Raw genomic sequence first — 19,941 nt, 5'->3', positions numbered from 1 at the left:
TAGCCCTACATCATGCATACACCAAGGAATTGCCCTGAACAAACCAAACCCTGCACTGGTCTGTTGCAACCTGCGTTTCAGCAGTGTGGTTTTATGAAGGGCAAAAAAGATGGCCTCTTGTTAACTTGTTGCACACTGGTGTCATTCACCAGAAATAGCAGATCTACAAGCTCACAACTGTCACACTGCGACACGTTGTGAGCTGGTACATCTGCTATTTTTGGTGTGCAAACACCGGTTGTTGCACACTGGTGTCATTCACCAGAAATAGCAGATCTACAAGCTCACAACTGTCACACTGCGACACGTTGTGAGCTGGTACATCTGCTATTTTTGGTGTGCAAACAACAGTTACAGTTAAGTAAAAATGTGGCTTGACAACTCAAAACACATGACACAAAATGAAATTCAAAAGGCAGATCTACCTGCCTTTTGAATTTCTACCTGCCTACTGATAGGCAGGTAGTCGTACACGTGTAGTAGGCTGCATAAAGGTGAACAAAACGGGGAGAAGGACGAAACAAATCAAATGCTGCATCTTTCCAATTACAGCAGGGAGAAAACACAATAAACAGGGAAATAAAACAAGAGGAAAAACTTGGGAAACAAACAGTATAGGAATATGTCTGGAGAGTGATGAACACACAAGGCAGAACAAAGACAATATTTTGTAGGACAGAGGAAAACAGGCTATAATGCAGGGAAGGTGGACTGAATACTAAACTGGTTGGATGTGAGTAATTGTGACCTGGTATGGATGGGCAGGAACTGAAATGACAACACTGTCTCACTCCATGTGAAGTCAACGAAGCAAAACAGCACGTCAAAATAAATCGGGGAAATACAAAACAGACAACAATCAACGGGATGTTACACTTCCCATAACAGGTTTCCAAGCACGCTGTCAATCTGCACAATGATAAATGAGACAGGTGATTGTTTAGTAGATATGAAATTAATTGTACCCATCCAGCTAGCCATGCATCCCCAAAAGATGTGGTGCATTATGATTGGCCACATCATATGTCAGCTGGGGGTTGGTATTTCTTGGCCTTGGATTTAATGGCCGCTTATGTGTTTAATGCTCACTGTCATTGTCTCAGTTGGAGCTAGATTAACACTTGTTGTTGCAGAAAACATGAAGGAGCCCACTGTCATTGTCTCATTTGGGGCTAGATTAGCACTTGTTGCAGAAAACATGAAGGAGCCCACATGCTTCTGTGTGGTTTTATGATTGCCTGGGTAAGTCATAAAGTAATGCCTGATTTATGCCTAGTTACACGCTGCGTTGCGTATAAATCACCCTTAATGTGCTGTGTATTGATCCTAGAAGCATGGGTTCAACTGGCAAGCTTTTGCCCACTACAGAGCATTGCTCTGGGCTGATGCACAATGTCAACAGAAACGACTTCCTGTCCCTTGAACCACACTCCTTGCCTCCAATAACAAGACTCCCAAACCCTGCCCTGCGCGCGCGCACACACACACACACACACACACACACACACACACACACACACACACACACACACACACACACACACAATGAAAATTATTAACTCAATGATTAAGGCACCAGAAATGGAGAGCAGAACTTTTATTTGGTTTGGTTCTTTTATGGATTTATCGCCCGAGGGGCCGTATTAATAGAATATATATACAGATAATCTTTTTTTTTTATTGAAAAGGGGATAGACTCATGCGTTATCGGCTGATACTGACAATTAGCCTCTGCTAGCCTACTTACTTACTTACTCACTCAGCACTCGCATCCTCCAGTGTTTTTGGCTGAGTGCCCAAGATGCCTCGAGTTGAATGTAGTTTAACTTTTGGAGAGGAGCGCCTCTCATCAATGTCACTTTCTCATGCACAGCTGAAAGCACACCTTGACACTGCTTTAGACCTGGCCATATTACTCTGTTTAACCTACTTTGGCTGGCTGAATATATTGCATTTCGAGGTACCCGTGAATGTGAGAATCATTGCCGTGAGTAATGGTTCTTGCATAACTTTAATTCAATGTAGAGCGACATTATGCTACAGTATACAGTACCTCTGTCATCAATATTTGGCCAATGCCTCAATTACTATGTACAGTAACAAGGTCTGCAAGCTATGGCCTTTGGGGGAGCAGTAAAGTTGTGTTGTGAGTCAAGCAGTGTAATGAAGTGAAGTTTTAATGTGCTGGTTGGAGTAACCTTTTGTAATCTGATCCTGGGGACTCATTATCCAACTCCTCTCTTGGTGAGCTGCAGCAACTACAGGCTCTAGCTGGCTCTGATCTCAGCAAAGTACAGCACAACAAATAGTAATGCTGAGCTGCAGTTTAATGTCTCTTGCCGCTGCGCAGAGAACAGGCTTGTAACAGACTTGTAAAGGCCCAGCTGCACAGAAGTTGCAGAAGTTGACGGCTTTGTTAAGCAAGGACAAACTGGAAAATGTGATTTATCCACACATACTTTTCCTGCCATCCTTTCATGGAGGATTGAGTTTATGCTATGTGTTTACAGTCGGAGAGGTTTGACAGTTTAAAATTTCAGTATGAAGGTTGCATTCTTACTGTAAGTCTAGTGACATGTGATACATAAAGTGAATCTTAACACGGATGCATTTCATTTGTTTTATATTGATTGTATTAAATCATGGGACTGTGCAAGATAGACTAACAGCTGATGATTGAGCAATGAAGGGCATACTCAATAAAAATAAATGAAATTACTTTTGGGGTGGAAAGAGTACTAGAATATCCAACTCAAGTAGAAATACTGTACTATAACTTGATATAAATGTTAATCAGGTAGAAAGTAAGATTACTGTACTTTTGTTGAAAACTACTGTAGTAAGTTACAAAAGCAGCCATTTTTTAGACTATCCTACTTATGGTCACATTATTATGGTCACATGCTGAGCACAACCATTTCAAAATGATTACATCCTACCTACTGTATACCAATTTGTCTGCAGTTCAGTGATGCTTTCTGAAGTGGTACGTGCATCTTTTCTTTATAAGAAACTTGACTTATGAGGGGAAATAGCTTCAAAGCAAACTTCAGTGGAATCTCCTGGTGATTGTTAACTGTAGGCTACTCTGTAATTGTTGCATGTCCAAAAATAGTTGAATCTTCATTATAGATCAACTTCAAAGGGAAGTAGAATAAGTGATTTTACAGTGAACTAAAAGTATATGATAAAGCTACTCACAGTAAAAAATAGTACTTGTAATTAGTTACTTTCCTCCCCAGGTAAGCATAGCTGTTTGTGAGAAGAAAAAGCATCAGTTCTATAGAGCTAAAAATATTGCTCATAGTTTTATCTTATTAATTAAATTCAACAACATTCAATATAATAACCCCATACAAGTCAGTGTGTCCAACATAGTTTTGCTGGGCAAATTGATTGGACGTGTGGACATATACAGTAATAACTATCTACAGTACATAAGCCACTATATGTCAGTGTATGCCAGTTCTATATTATTGGCCATGCTTAGAAAGATTTGCCTTCCCCATTCTGGCAAGCTGTTAACAATAACAAATGCCATACAATGAATGTTTTCATTGTTCAAAAGGTCATTTCTGATGTTGTTATGTGATGACCTTAAGCTAATGTAATTAAGTTCGCCACTTCTTCAGAAACCTCATAACATTTTGCTGACTTGAACACTGTCAAAGGTCATGCATTGCAGGAGTGCATTGTTGAGGTGCATTCATGCCGGATGTGATAAAAGTAATTGCGTCGTGCCCGCTATGAATGCACCTTTACAAAAAAGAAAAGAAAAAAGTAACCTTCACCCAATAACCATGAAGAACCCAGGCCCCACTGCATTCTCAGAGGCATTCTCACTGCAAATATTTGGTCCAGAAGTGTGTTTGGCCTATCAGAGGTGATAACTTGGCTGATGTGTTTGTTTTGGAGGTGGAAAGTGATTGCAGGAAACATCAGACCATATAAGTTGAGCCACAAGACACTACTATAGTCACAGAACATCATCGCTGCTGTTGGTCAGAAACCTCATACTATATATATTTCTTTTCTTCCCCTTTTGGCATAAATTAAAGTCTGTGGGTTTGTTATTATTTTACCACTGCAAAGTATTAACAAGAGCTTGTGACTAAATAACTACATTGATTCCATTCGAACACGGGTTCTTTTTTCCATTTCCTGAAAAGTAACGGACGGTTTTGGACAAGGTTTCCACCCGACAACGACAAAAAAGAAGAGCCATTTATTTAGTTCTCCAGACCATTTGTGCCTCTGTCATCCCATGTCCTTCGTCTACTGCCCATTTCGATTTCTGCACTCTCTCCATCTTTGCAAATACATCTCAAACAAAATAGATTTTCATTGCAAATGGAATGACATAAGTTGATTGAAGGTCATTTGTTATGAATCGGTTCCACTCTCCAGGTCCACAGCGTGACTTATTTGAAGTACAACCATATTGTGGCTGAGGAAATCATTCTTGTCAAGTTTGCAGAGGCAATTTATTCTTACATTAGGGATGACTTATGTTTGGACTCTGTAGCAAATTGATCAAGCATGATCTTGGTGTCTCTATATACAGTTTGTGATAAGAGCACAAACCAAAAATGAAATGAGGGAACAATTCAACAATATTGGTGGCAGACGCTGTATTGTGTATATGCTTGTATTGTAACAACAACAAAACCAAAACTATCCATTACCAAAACAAATAATTGCTGACTTGAACATTGTCAAAGGTCATGCATTGTAAAGGTGCATTCACGATGGATGTGATAAAACTAATTGTGTCGCGTCCGCTGTGAATGCACCTTTACAAAATATGTAACCTTCACTCAATAAACCATGAATAAGCCAGGCCCCACTGCATTCCTCTACACCAGAGGAATGCAACCCTTTTCATATCAAGGTCCATTATTTATTCGGCATTTGAGACCACCATTTGATGAGATTTAGACTCTCAGACCCAAGACTTCGAATATTTTGTTATCGTTGGATACGATTCTGTCCATCATTCCATGCTGTATTGATGTTGGTACCATAGGAGCAATGACAGGCAAACGTTGATCAAAATAACTATTCCTTAATTAAGTAATGCAGATGTTTAACAATAATTTAACTCTTGAGAGCGTAAAATGAGAGCGTCTTGAGAGCGTCCAAATGGACCCGTAAGGGTCCATTTTACACTCTCAAGAGTTAAAGATCTATAAGGGTCCATTTGGTTACCAACTCTCCATCATTTAGCTGGGGACCACCTGGAACCCCCTCAAGGACCACTGGTGGTCCCCAGACCACTGGTTGAGAACCACTGCTCTACACCAAAGAGATAAGGTGTAGAGGGGTGAAAAAGCAAGGGACCAGGTAAGGGGCGGTAAAGAAAAGAAAAAAAGATAGCAGCCAGATGAGTAAATTAAAATGAAGCAGAAGCTGATTTTCAAACTATTTTCAAACTAAATGCTTGGTTAAATGACTTGGACATTTTATCAGCATTCTTTCTGTACATCATACAGTACAAGCGTTGACATCGTAGGCGGGGCTCTATAAATTGGGCTGCGACCATAATTTCTGCTTGGATGACTCTCCAAAAAAAACAAGGTTTGGGTCAGTACTTGTTAACACCAAGTGAAAAGATGGATAGAAAGAAGACAAGAGTTTAACATAAGCTTGAACCTTATAGCAGCGGTGGACTGGCCATTTGGCGTACCGGGCAAATGCCCGGTGGGACGCTTTTTTTTTTTTTCGCTCCCGTTTTAGGATTATTACGGTCATTTCCGGGTCGCGCGGCCCAATTATTAGTTACGTTAATGTTTGGGCTGGGGTGCTTTCCAGCAGGGGCCTCAGTGCAGCTGCAGAGTTCATGTGCAGGGCTGGACTGAAGCAGTGAAACGTACCCCCCCCCGTTGACAAAACGGCCCGGGGGGTGGTGGGCCGGTTCGGACCAAAATGCCAGGGCTGAATTTTGGTCCCAGTCCGGCCCTGCCTTATAGCGGCCTTCAGCGTGAGGTGGATGTACTGCATTTGCATCTGTGCGAACTCTGCTGACGTTGCACCTTTCCTCTTGCCCAGAGAAACATGAGCGATGAAAGTGCCAATGACCTCTGACTTCAAAGTATAGCGTCGTGAATCGGTGGAAATAAATGTGTTGCATGTAGCATGAGGAGAGCATCATTTAGCAGTTAATTGATAATACCTAATAATATCCATTCCTGTTTCATAATAAGGCACTATCCTTCACATTCCAGACAGAATATTATAAATTAACTGTCTGTATCTAAAACATTGGTTCTCAAAGTGAGGTCTTTGGGGTGGGGTTACCTGCGGGTCCCCAGCTAAATTAGTTAATGTAGCGTCACAATCATTTAACCATATTTTGTACTTTGGCTATTCAAAAATAGCAGATATACTGTACAAGCTCATAGCGTGGCACCGGGTGCCGTGCTATGAGCTTTTAGATCTACTATTTTTGAAAAATCCCTGGCACAAAATATGTTTGAGATGGGGGGGGGTCCGCAGCCAAATACATACAGTATCATTTTGGGGGTCCTTGACAGGAAAAAGTTTGAGAACCACTGTATCTAAAAGATAAGTGGCTGAAAAGTTGACAAGTCAGTCAGGGGATCTACAGTAGGTGCTAGATTGGACGGCCCAATGCTGTTTAGGCCCCTGCCACTGACACAAGTCCAATTCTGCTGTGTCCTTGAACACAGGCATCTAATCCCCAGTGGACATACAGTTTGTATACTGGCCTGCTTCAAAGTACTATATCGAGTGTCAGTTGCTCAGTAGGTAAAGTCCCGGCTCCCCCTGTTTTAGTATTCAAAGTATCCTTGAGCAAGACACTGAACCCCTAACTGCTCTCGATGAGCAGGTTGGTGCCATCTCTGTGTGTGTGAATGGTGCCTTTCTCCATGTGTGTAAATGGGTGAAGGTAATGCCCATTGTAAAGCACTTTGGATAAAGGCACTATAAATGCACTATTTACCATTTAAGTATTTGAACACGTGCCTGCATTAGACTGCATAAAGATTAATCATGCATACAGTATGTACAGTATACTGTATGTCCCTGTTGGAGTTGGCTTGAATCGTACCGTTTTAAACAGATTACATTAGAGTTCCATTATTAAAAACCACTGACTGTACTGTATGTCCGGTCACAGTGTTTTCCATTATTGTGTTGCAACAGGGTCCTGGGTGGGCAGTTGTGTGTGTATAAAAGGTTTCAGGGGAAAGATAAAATGTAAAAAATGACCTCCTTTTGTGAGACCCCAGATTCCAGCCCCGAGCTCAGTCATTTGTTTCCGCTGTCGGAATAACACAGTGGCTCCATGGCAGGATTTCTTCTATACAAGATTCTATTATCCCGTTAAATTAATCGTCCCTAATTTAACACACGTCACGTACGTGTTAAGCTACGTGCATGTGCACCACCCAACTGTTCTTGGCTACACCTGTGTAGCGCAGGGCTTCTTTCAACCACAGATGCACTGCGCTCTACGCCCATAGTTTCATAAATCATCATTTACTACTCGATCATGCAGGGGTGTCGCTTGCCAGAAAGATCATAAAGTAGTCAGGATGGACGAGTGATATATCTACAAGCTATCAATAGATCTACAAGCTACACCACATCGAGTGCTGTGTAATATTACAGAGAATAAACCAACTAGGCTGAGCAATGTTTCAGGCTATGCATCTTGACTTTGTGCAACTAAAGGTTGAAAGAGATTATGTATGTAGGTACTGTAGGCTAGTAACATGTCATACATGATATTTATATTTTTGTTACTGTCATGTTAACTGTTTCATGATGGCAGCATAGTTACTTGCCTGTGTTCTTCCATCACTTTGCTCCAAAACTTTCTCTCATGTCATTAACAGTGTCACTGTTCTTGTGCACTACAGTAGGCTATAATATCCAAATCAGTTCCAAAGTTGGAGGCGACACATTGTATCAACTCATCATTGCAATGATTTGATGAATGATGCAATTTGTTTTACAAGTTGTACAGTATGTTGTTGTTCAAAATGTTGCAAGGGAAGTCTGTTCCGCTGCTACGCCACTGTGCAGCCAGCTCAGGCCTGTGTGTGTGTGTGTGTGTGTGTGTGTGTGTGTGTGTGTGTGTGTGTGTGTGTGTGTGTGTGTGTGTGTGGTGTGTGGTGTGTGTGTTTATTGCGAGGCCCGGCGCAGGAGAGCAATCATTTTATTTAACGGTTAATTAAGATTTTTATCGGTCAATGGCCGGCATATACTTGCTAACGGAAACCAAGCTCCATGGGGCGATTCAACGTCTTGATTCCTGGTGCCTTTTTCTGGCTCTCAAGGGAGTCTGGCCTGTAATCTTATATTGACAGGTCTTTCTTAACCCATTTAGACCCGGAAAGCCTATACGTTGTTATACCTTTCAAAATGTATTTAGCAACATAATTTTTTCAGAAAACTTACTTTCGGATTTAGATGTTTTTAAAATCTGCCTCAGGTCCAGCTAATCTCTGGTTCCGTTGGCTTGATCGCAGTGAAACTGTGCACACACACTCCCTGGATGCCAATTCAGAACCTCTGCCACACATTTTTCACATGGGCCTGTTATAGCGCCACCAGGAGGTCGCTTTTTGCAAAACCAATTTTTTGACAGTACTCCTATAGATTTTGTCCAAACGTCACGCGAATCGGTACACAGTATCTCTATAGTCATTAAACAAAACTCGTTTTTCATATTTTTCATATTCCATTCCGCTAAAATGGCTTCCAAAGTTTGCAGGAGTGCTCCGTTTTGAACAAAATGCCTCAAATTATGAACACCGCATGCAATTTCCGTGAAATCTTGCACGCACATTCCCATTAGACTTAGGAAGAAATGGCATTTGAACATTTTCAAATCAGCCTCATGGTGGCGCTATAACAAGCCGATTCGTGTTTTTACCTATAACTGCACCGATCTGTGTAAAACTTTGTATGCACTCCCTAGAGGTCAAGGAAAAACCTTTGCCCTGCATTTTTCACATCTGCCTTTTATAGCGCCACCAGGAGGCCGACTTATGTAAAACACATTATTTTATACTACTCCTTACCAAATTTCACGCAAATCGGTACACAGGATCTCTATAGTCATGTGATCAAGACGGATGTATTTGATTTTTCATATTCCATCCTGTGGATGGGGGGGGGGGGTTGTTCCGTCCCTCATGATGTCTGCATGATGTCTGTCTGAGGGCCTGCTCAACACAGCTTTATGAAATCATAATGACGGCATTAGGCCGGTGGTTCTTGACATAATAACATGCATCTAAAAGTTACTCTGCATGCATGCCTGCGCCCACACTCACACACACTTGTGACAAACGCACGCACGCACGCACGCACGCACGCACGCACGCACGCACGCACGCACGCACGCACGCACGCACGCACGCACGCACGCACGCACGCACGCACGCACGCACGCACGCACGCACGCACGCACGCACGCACGCACGCACGCACGCATGCACATAATTGACTTTGTCACAATAGCCTTTCATTCTGCCTTTACTTAAACGTTAGATTAATTTCGTACACAATACGACAATACAATACAATATATTATATACAGCGGCAGGTGGGTAAAAGCCAAGCCAACCTAATTCAAAACGAAAGTCAGAGGGTAACATGAACATGTGTGCCGGCCGATGCTTCGCGAATGATCAAAATCATGATGATGTAATTGCTATTTCATGGTTCTATCCTGTATGATCATGAGGATAGCTTACTGGACTGGACACAGAAAACACCACACACACACACACACACGCACACGCGCGCGCGCGCTCGCGCGCACACACACACACACACATTTGTATAACTAACGTTCGACATTTTGACATTTTTCTTTCCATTTTTAACACCAACCTTAAAGCTACCTTAAGTTGTACTTACGGTAGTTGCGTGCCGGTGTTGCAATGCGTCACAGCATACCATGTTATTATTGGCACACCATAAAACATTAATTTCTATTGTGAGGGCCAGGAAAATGTGTGTCTATTTCTCAAATTCTACTATACTTGTGGGGACAGTTGGCCCTCACAAGTATAGCAATACAGACGCTTGCTTGTGCACGAACACACACACACACACACACACACACACACACACACACACACACACACACACACACACACACACACACACACACACACACACACACACATACAGACGTTGAGCAAGCCACATTAGGTACACAGCAGGTAATAACATGCGGTAGGTACAGCTGGGGACCAGCGGTCTTTATACTGTACTGTATCTGTGACACACAGATGGCAGCTATCTAGAAGGAACACAATGAACATGAAAGCAGTACAGAGACAGGGGGGGGGCGTTGCTGAGCAGGAAAAGAACTGCACGACGTTTGTGTTAGGTGGGAGAGTTTTGGGTGGGGATGAGGGTTGCGTTTGTGAAGCATTTATTTGCATTGTCTTCTCAAACTGGGGTCCAGGGACCCACAGGAGTCCTTGAGCCAAATGAGGAACAGTTTAAACATTAAAGGTAGGGTATAAGTGATTTGCGTTGGTTAAAATAATTGTTAAATAGCTCTATATTCTGATAGTACTCATTGCTATAGAGTGTTTGTTCTGTATTAGGAGTCTCCTTGTCTAAACAGAAAATGCATTTTCGTTTCAGTTTCAGTTTCATTTCCAATTTTATCCAACCAGGACAGAGAACTCAATCAGGATACAGATTAAACAAGTGAAATTGGAAGTGATGACACTAAAAAATGAGCATGCAAAATTGGAACTGGAACACTATAAAAATGAAGCTTAAAAATTGGTACTTTCTCCTGATTGGCTGAGATTTTGACACCTACCGAAAAATGTATTTTCTGTTTATTAAAGAGCTGGAGAGACAGGGAGACATCTGTTACTGAAAAAACACTCTATAGCAATGATTACTATCAGAATATAGTATTTTAACCTTTTAACAAAATACTTTTTGTTTTAACCAAAAAATATCACTTACCCTATACCTTTAAGCCCTATTTCTTTTTTTCTTTTTTGGGGGCTAAAATTGCTGATCTGCAACCTCAAAATGCGCCACATCACAATGCGTTGTGAGCTTGTAGTTCTGTTATTTTGATAAATGCTGACACATGTTCTCTTATGGGGTCTCAGGCACAAAATCTAATCAATCATCAGTCGTACTTTAACAGGAATAGAGGAACATTTGCATGTAACACAGGTTTCGAGGTTGGTTGATCATAATATAATAAGGGGGCAAATAAAGCCACAATCTGTTAATCAGACAGTGAGCAACATTATATAACATGGAATTTTGAACAGCAAGCAACTGGTCAGAACACACACACACACACACACACACACACACACGTATGTATAGACAACTAAGTATATCAAGCCCTTAACCGTTAATATTTTATTTCAAGCTCCCCCTACACACTGACACACACAGCTCCACAAGTTTACTCATAATATTTCTGTTACAAATAAACATACAAGACAGGGTCTTGGGTGGGAGTCTACAAGGGGTGGGAGAATGACTTTGTCTTGCACTTGCGGAATGTGCCTTGGTACATCTAAATTCAAACACGGTTATTTTGTGCATGAAATTATTCATGTAGTCTACCACTTAATCTAGACTATATATTTCTCACTTTGAAATAAACAATATAACATTTGACCAGTCGCTGTTTCTTGCTTTTTCTGATTTGCCTCTGTCACCCGTGATTAATTCTGCTGCCACCCCTCTGTTATCGATTTGTTTTGCCCAAGGGCTTTCTAATTCAAGTCTGTGAAAGCGTTCCATAATTTCAAATGCTGGCAGATTAAAGATGCATGACAGCTGTGTTGATTGGTTTATCCAGTACCCTTCAGACTGTGGCTCACCGCTTCAAACTCTGCCATGCAATGTGGGTTAAAGTTGGTTAAACTGTCTGATGGTGTAAATGGGGTGGAGATTGAAAATATTAAGATGACTGTTTAGGATTGTGTTTCGGGACATGTCGGTAGTAAGCTGCATAGTATGTTGACAACATTTTCGCAGTCTCCGGTTTGATTCCAGCTATACCTGTAGACCTGTGTCACGCGGCCTTCCCCCTCTCTGCCTCTCTTTACTATCCCATCTAAATAAAGAAAACCTGACTAAATAAAATCGAATTAAATACAAGCTCACAACGTGTCTGCGATGCGTTGTGAGCTTGTAGAACGGCTATTTTCGGAGTGCGACACCTGCACGTAACCAAGCATAAGATGACTCGTCTTAGTTTTACTAGATCTCTTCTGCAGTAACATTTTAGTCTAGTTTTTATTTGTTTACGAAATGTACAGTATATTTAATCATAGTTTTAGTCATCATAGCTTAGTTTTTATTTAGTTTTCGTCAGTGAATTTAGTTTTTGTTTTAGTCGTCGAAATGAACACTGGTTTAATGTCATGGAAAATAAATTGCGGACATAAACATTCAACATTGTGGAAGAAATGGGAAAATTACTTAATTGTAAGGAACAAGAATTTACTTGAGTTATTTATTTAACATGAACATGACAATCACATTGGACAGACCAGATGCGTTGCTTAAGTGTTCTAGCACAAGTAATGATACTCAGAATTCAGAAACTCTGCATTGTCATTGCACTAGTACAACAGAATTGAGGTAGCAGCTCTCAAACTGCATTAGATACTGAGCTACTGATCATGTCTGCTATTTAATGCATCTGTTTATACTCCAGAATCCTTTGAGCGTCCTGAATGGCTGCTTTATTATAATGTCTGTACAATGAAATGCATAAAATGTTCTTTTATTATTATTTATTACATTATCTGATACTTCTTTCTCTATTCCATTAATAATATAATATATAATATGTCTTTACAAAATAAATGATCCACTGAACTGTTTTCTCTAACTACACTTACACAACTGATAACTTGATTGATTATTCATGTACTTTTTTTGGCAGGGATATTTAAGCTATAAAGATGCCAGGGAACATTGGTGGGTGGGTGTGCGTGTGTGTGTGTGCGTGCGCACGTGCGTGCGTGGCTGCAGCAATGGCAAACAACTGCATAATCTTGTACTGAGCACAGTCAACCACCTACTGTATTTTTAGATCAAATAGGCATGATGTAACATGACCCCTAGCTAGTATATAATACCTTTAGTCATATTCATGCTTAATCTAATTGAGCTGTTGTTCTAAAGCATGGTTTGCTTTATATCCACTATTTATGGGTACAACAAACGCCTTGTACAGAATGAACATTTTGTGTTATCCTTCAACTTATTGGTCAGCATGCATGGAAAGAACCGTGTGTGTGCTATGCTATCACGGCTGATTAGCACACACCAACAAGCTACAGTATGCTATCTTTGTTAGCTAATGCTATGCCAGTGGCCCAATACAAAAACCTATCAGCTCTTGATTGTTATATAGGCTGTCTGAGAACTCATCTAGGCTGATCGATGTGTGATGATGGGTTTACAGCCACCTATAGTGGGCACAGGGGTGGGGGTGGGATGGTGGCTGCTGTCTGAACACAGGATATGCTTCAACAAAGGGATTTTACAGGGTCCACTCCACTCAATCCTTCATTTTCTCTCTCGGAACATCACCGGCTTAACAACCACTTTTACTTTGTGATTGGAGCAATCACAGGAGCTCTGTGACACAGAGCGTACTAACAGGCTAGCTTGGAGGTGCTGATGAAACCCGGCCAAGGTGTGACAGCTTTCTGCTCAAACAAATTCTTTGTTTTATGCTATTTTATGCTTGGAACAGAGCTGCTCCCTCGCTCCATCAGCTCAACTAATTATACAATGGCCAAAACTATGGCAAACTGCAACAATACACAAAACAATAGACATGATCTACCTCAAAGCCTGATTTGTACTCCGTCACATGCAAAACATTGGGAGCTTGTAGGGCTTCTATTTTCAACGTGTGACACCGTCATACAATATCACAAAACATCATATTAATGAGTAGACGGCTGCCCCAAAGAGAGAATTACATTTTGGGTTAAAAAGGTCAAAGGTCAAGGTCACAATAAAAGTCAAAGTCAAAATTAAGGTTGAATGCAGAAAGTTAAAGGTCTATATTATGTTAGTAATCAATCATTGCTATAAACTAAGTGTTTGTTCAGTAATAGTAATTCTTTTTCAAGTATCGGGGATACCAATTTTATCCAAGAGAGAATGCCACAAATATAATTGATCAGCTTAAATCTTCTAGTGTTGCAGTTCCACATTTGCACTTCCTATTTCGCTTTTGTTTATCCTGTATGAGTTCTCGCTCCTGATTGGATAAAATTGGTATCCCAACCTAGTATATAGTTGGAGAGACGAGAGACCCTGCTGTAGCTTTTACTGAATAAACACACTATAGCGATGCTTACTATTGGAATGTGGAGCTATTTAACACCTTTTATTAAACAAATATCACTTGAAATTACAAAATTACGGTCCTATCTCAGGAAGGGCTAGAATATATAGAACAAGAGAAGTTGTTGCTGACAAGGTTTGCAAGTAAAAAAAAAATATTTGGTGAGAAAATACGAATGATCTTGTTAGTTTAATGACTTGAATTGATTTAGTAGCTGACGTCATCTTTGTAAACGATGGACAGCAGTGAGCAAGCACAGTAAATGTAGTGACTTTATTAGTCACTACATTTGTACTGTATGAATCCATTATCCCATTTAGCACATCATTTCATGATGTCGACATGACAGAACATCTCTGCATCATCAGATCGGCTGAATTACCTGGCTTGGCATTCGTCTCTTCAATCCTTCTTTATGCCAATCTGTCACATCACTGTGATTAAGTCATACTGTATGTTGCTGCTGCTGTATCTTGGTCAAATGTGAAAAGATAATTGCTTTCCTAAAGCTTTTAGTGTCCTCTGGGACAGAAATGAGATTCCCTGAAATAAATTAGTGCCACTTATCTATTCAGGATATTTTAATTAATGTCAAATACAGTAAGCCTTAAAGAAGGTAAAATATAGACCAGTTCATTCACCAGACAAATGCAAAACTAGCCCATAGAAAACCCTTCATATGTCAGAATACAATATTTAAAGGGACTACACCATGAATTTTTACTTTTCCTTCTTTTTTGTGTGTTTTTGGTCTCCCCTACCTCTCTTCTATCCCCCAAAATACCCCAGTTTGAGCACTCAGGCTTTCACAGCATATCTGGGGTTTTATGTAAATTTGTCTCAAAACAGACCAAACTGATTTTATTTTTTACTTTTTCCACACAGAACCAGGAGATAACATGCATACAAACTGGCTCAATAGCGCCACGTGCAAATCAGGACAATGTGGTATTGCAGGTGAAAGTGCTTTATAAGCCAGAGAGAAGTTAGTTGGAATGAGTATATCTGAGGCTTGATTTAGGCTCAAACCTTTTGAAAAACGTTCGAGGGACATAAACAATATGATATTAAATATTAAAAAAAAAAAAAAAATTCATGGTGTAGACCCTTTAATAGTGGGGAAAAAAATCTATTTTTTTAATAATCAATAGATGTGTTTAAGTTCATTCCCTCTGTAGAAAACCATATGTACTTCAGATTAAGTTTACTGCTTAAACCATATCTACTTTTCTTTGGCTATACTTGGTCCCCTTCTCTTTTTTTTAACAACAAATCGTTTGGTCGAACATAGCCGATGTACATTAGATGCCTGTGCATTAGGCATTAGATCCTTTGAAAGCTGGAAGGACCCTTTCGTTTGTGTCTGACGCAGGTAGAAGGAATCAAAGTTAGCTTAAAGAAAATCCCCCACCCCTACAGCCAAGCGGAGCTTAACATGGAAGTCATGCAGCCAGCACAGATGGCAGATAACCCACGATAAAAGATAACACACTTTCATCTATCTGCTGGTGTTAGGAGAGTCGTTGGTGTTTGGATTGTTTGTTTTCAATATTCATTTTCTCGCACCTGAATAAATAAAAGAAAACAGAAGTAACAGCCTTATATTAGGAGAAATAAATCAATGTCACAATGTTACGCATTGACTCATTTGAAAATGTTTGACAAATTTGGAAACATTTGTCCTATGCCCACTTTCAACAGGATGAAAGTGGTTAAGTCTGTCTGTGTTTTATAAATATTTAACCAATGAAAAGTCGAAGCAAGAGCTTGTGACTAATAAAACAGGTTAAGTATTCCATTTCCTGAATAGTAATGGTTTTGGACATACAAGGTTTCCACCTGACAGTGGTGAAATGCACAATTATGCTAGTATACTGTAGGTGTCAATGTCAGTTCCACCTTCATTCATTCATTTTGGCTCAGAAGCTGAGCTGACAATGTTTATTGTCAAAAGGGGGGCATTAACTTTTTGGGGCACTGAAAATAGGCCATTAAAGACAAATCTGGGCATTCTAAAAAAGAGGGGGCTATGATTAGGGTTAGGCAAGGTTAATTAATTAATATAGAGGTGGGATCAGAGTTTCTAGTCCAGGCTGTGACAGTAGCACTACTGGTTGGAGGATACCACTGAAATGCCAATGCCATTAAAGCAAATTAGTCATGAGGCACTCTCTCTAAATTTGCTTAATAATGGGAATTTGTTGTTTGTGTGTGTGTGTGTGTGTGTGTGTGTGTGTGTGTGTGTGTGTGTGTGTGTGTGTGTGTGTGTGTGTGTGTGTGTGTGTGTGTGTGTGTGTGTGTGTGTGTGTGTGTGTGTGTGTGTGTGTGTGTGTGTGTGTGTGTGTGTGTGTGTGTGTGTGTGTGTGTTTGTGCATGTGCACATTGGTGTGCATGTGTATTCAAATTGTGCGTGCATGAATTTCCCTCTACGACTTTCCATATACAGTACAGTATCACAGCCTGATATCGGTTATTGCTTATACAGATACAGTTGTGTACTGTAGTTGCACTCACTCGCCTCGATCGGGAGTGTAATTTGTCTCAAGTCCACTTCAGATGGCATGCCTTTGTCGTTTTAAGTGTTGTTGTTTTTTTGACAGAGTTGTCAACCCGCTAATACCGTCAAATGTTTACGGATGGGTCAGATGTTGTACCAAGCTGTCAGTGTCACCATAGTACTACTTGAGAGTGATGACATGTTGTATATGAAATAAGGAAACGGTAATGGTGTTTCAGCACCATGGACAGTGCTTTTGTTTTGCCTGCTCAGTGCTTTCTGTATTTCTTAATAATAATAATAATGATGCACTAAGATAACAATAAAACAATAATACAATAACATACAACAATCAATGAAGGAAAGCACAGACAGGCATTTCCAACAACCCTAATTACATCACACATTGTCATAATAATCATTATATATTGTTTTGTAATTAAAGTCTTTATTTCTTTCAGTCTTGTGTACAAAGACATCACAAACGCATATCATCTGGCACTTGGTACTTACATATAAACAATAAACAGCCAGGGGTAATGTCACACAACAGAACACCTAGTCACAGCCATACTCAAAATAAGTCCACAATAACATCAGACATTTATGTTTTTGAACTGCTGCAGCATGAAGCAAGCCAGCAAGCCAAAAATGTGCATAAGAACACAGTATCCACTTGAAGTAGTAAGTGGATGAAGTAGTAAGTAACCTCTTCATTACATCATAGCACTGACACCTCCTCATGCATTGTTAGGTTTTGGGTATTGTCCTTCCTTACTTATGCCATGGAGTGACTGGATCATGTTTTTGTAATTACTGCTTTGGCTGTTGACGTGTGAGCAGGCCTATACGGTTACTTTCATTAGTTTATTCAGTATCTGTCAATGTGATGGTGATCTGAAGTATAGTTAACTGTATTCACTCCAACTAGATCTAATGAATGGGCTGTCCATGCATGGAACCCATTCTGCGAGCGGATTTAATTCACGTTTGAGTGATTGCATTCCTTTGTATGCGCCTGACATGTTACCAGTATTGTTGCAGCTTTGTTCCCTACGATTTTCAATATCAATACCTGTCCTTCCCAATACTGCTGTAACTGCGTGAAACAAGGATCTGCCTGTGTGGCTGGTAATTGGAAGAAATTCCAAGAAGCTCCCCGCAACGGCACCTCCAGGGGAGAGAGTCTCATAATCACAGTTAGCTGGTCTATGTTGTATATGTCAGGCATTGACACACAAACACAGGCACATGATGTAAAAGACCTTTTGCGGTGCACAAAAAAGAGGAAAAAAAGAGCATGATTGATTGTGCTCGCAGGCTGCCGGGCAGACCCTCATGAAGACTCTGGCCCTTGGGCTGCAGCTCCATGAGCCCATTTGTTAATGGCCTGATGTGATGTAATTATTTTGAGGGGACGATGTGTTACTAACTTACATCATGAACATGATGACATGATAAACCAGCCTGTTTCAACTACAACTCCCTCAGAGTTTGGACAGCTCAGCACTGGGGCCCTTGTATCTGGAAATACATATGAATAATATATTATTTCAAAGCATAAGCTTTCTTCTTTTTTTTAAGATACTAGTGAATATCAGTAAATGTACAAATATTGTTTACATCATGCTCATCATGTGTCACAGCTAGAAGATTAAAGAAGCAAACTGTCGACAAAAAAATTGCATATTCACATGCACTCTTAATGGTCAATGCTGAGGAACTTAAGGACATGAAATCGGCCAGCTTGGTGATCGTGTTGTGGTTTTGGTAATAGTCACCTTGACTCTCAATTTAGAAGCAAAAAGGAACAGGGTACCTTGGTTAACAACTTAAACCCATAGTGAAACAGACCTGAGTTGCAACTGTACTTGGACTGCTGTTGTTTCCATAACAGAAATAGCTGATCTACAAGCTTGCAACGTGTTGTGAACATGTTTGGCTAATGTTCCCCCCAGAATGTGGATGCTAGGGTTCAAGTGGTTAATGTGCTTACGATCTGGGTTTGATTCTAGCCTTGATTTCCTGCACTTAACGGTTCTATCACAATAAAAACAGAAGACAAAAAAACGAAGACGGTGTCAGAGTAAACAGACAATTGTTTGATTTTTGACCACGCATTAAGTGTGAATAATTTATAGGCTGTTAAATACAAAGGGTCCACATGGCCTTTTGTGGAAAATGCTGTTCTATTCCATTCTGTTCTATTCCAACATAATCATTTTTTAAGAGATCACCCCAATATAAAAGATGATAATATTAGTGATTTGAAAAGGCTGATGAGACCATTGGAGGAAAGTATTATTGCCACATTTTCAGCTATGGGGTATTTTTTCATCACTTTAAAGCGGCAATCCGTAAGTTTCATGTCTGTCTTCCGCTTAGGAGACCAAACTTCTTACCAGTGAGTCTTCCAAGAGGGAATCCCTGGGCAGGGGAGATATTGCACTTGAGCTTCAGACAGTACTACTTGACAACCAGTAGTAACCCAACACCAGGGTTTAAAATTTGCAATGAAAGTGCAGGGAGACGACCTCCAACCACTGCAGATGTGCTAGTTATATTGTAATAGCATACTTTAATGCATATTGTAAAGCATACTTTACCATGCACACTTTTGTTAAAACATTAAAATGTATTCATTAAAGAGGTGATGCCATGGTTTTGCACTTTTTCTGTTTTTCATGTGTCTATGAGGTTGATAGAACTTCATTAAGCCCCCTGGTGGTGTTTTTATGGTGTTTTATGTCTTTTCTGACTATTTTGCCAATAGAGAAACAGCGCTTTAGTGACATAGTAAAAGCATACCCTCCCCCTCATTATCATAAAACAACAGGTGTGGGCATGAGGAGGAGGAGGGACTAGGACAGGTGGGTGGTGCTAAGGTGGTGGAGGAGGTGCTAAGGTGAGAACCAGGTATACTTAATGAACTGGACAATTTCTGTACACTTTTTTTTAAATAATCTTCCTCCTAGTATAACCATAATACCTGATGATTATGTTTTAGGGGGGGGGGGGGGGGGGATCACTGAATATCACGGCACCCCGTCTTTAAAATAAGTTCCGGATGGCATCTTTAAGATTTTGCTGT

The sequence above is a fragment of the Gymnoscopelus braueri genome (genome assembly GCF_963280865.1).
Source record: "Gymnoscopelus braueri genome assembly, chromosome: 18".
Lineage (NCBI taxonomy): Eukaryota > Metazoa > Chordata > Actinopteri > Myctophiformes > Myctophidae > Gymnoscopelus > Gymnoscopelus braueri.
The sequence above is the reverse complement of the archived record's forward strand: the minus strand, read 5'-3'. Positions refer to the sequence as shown.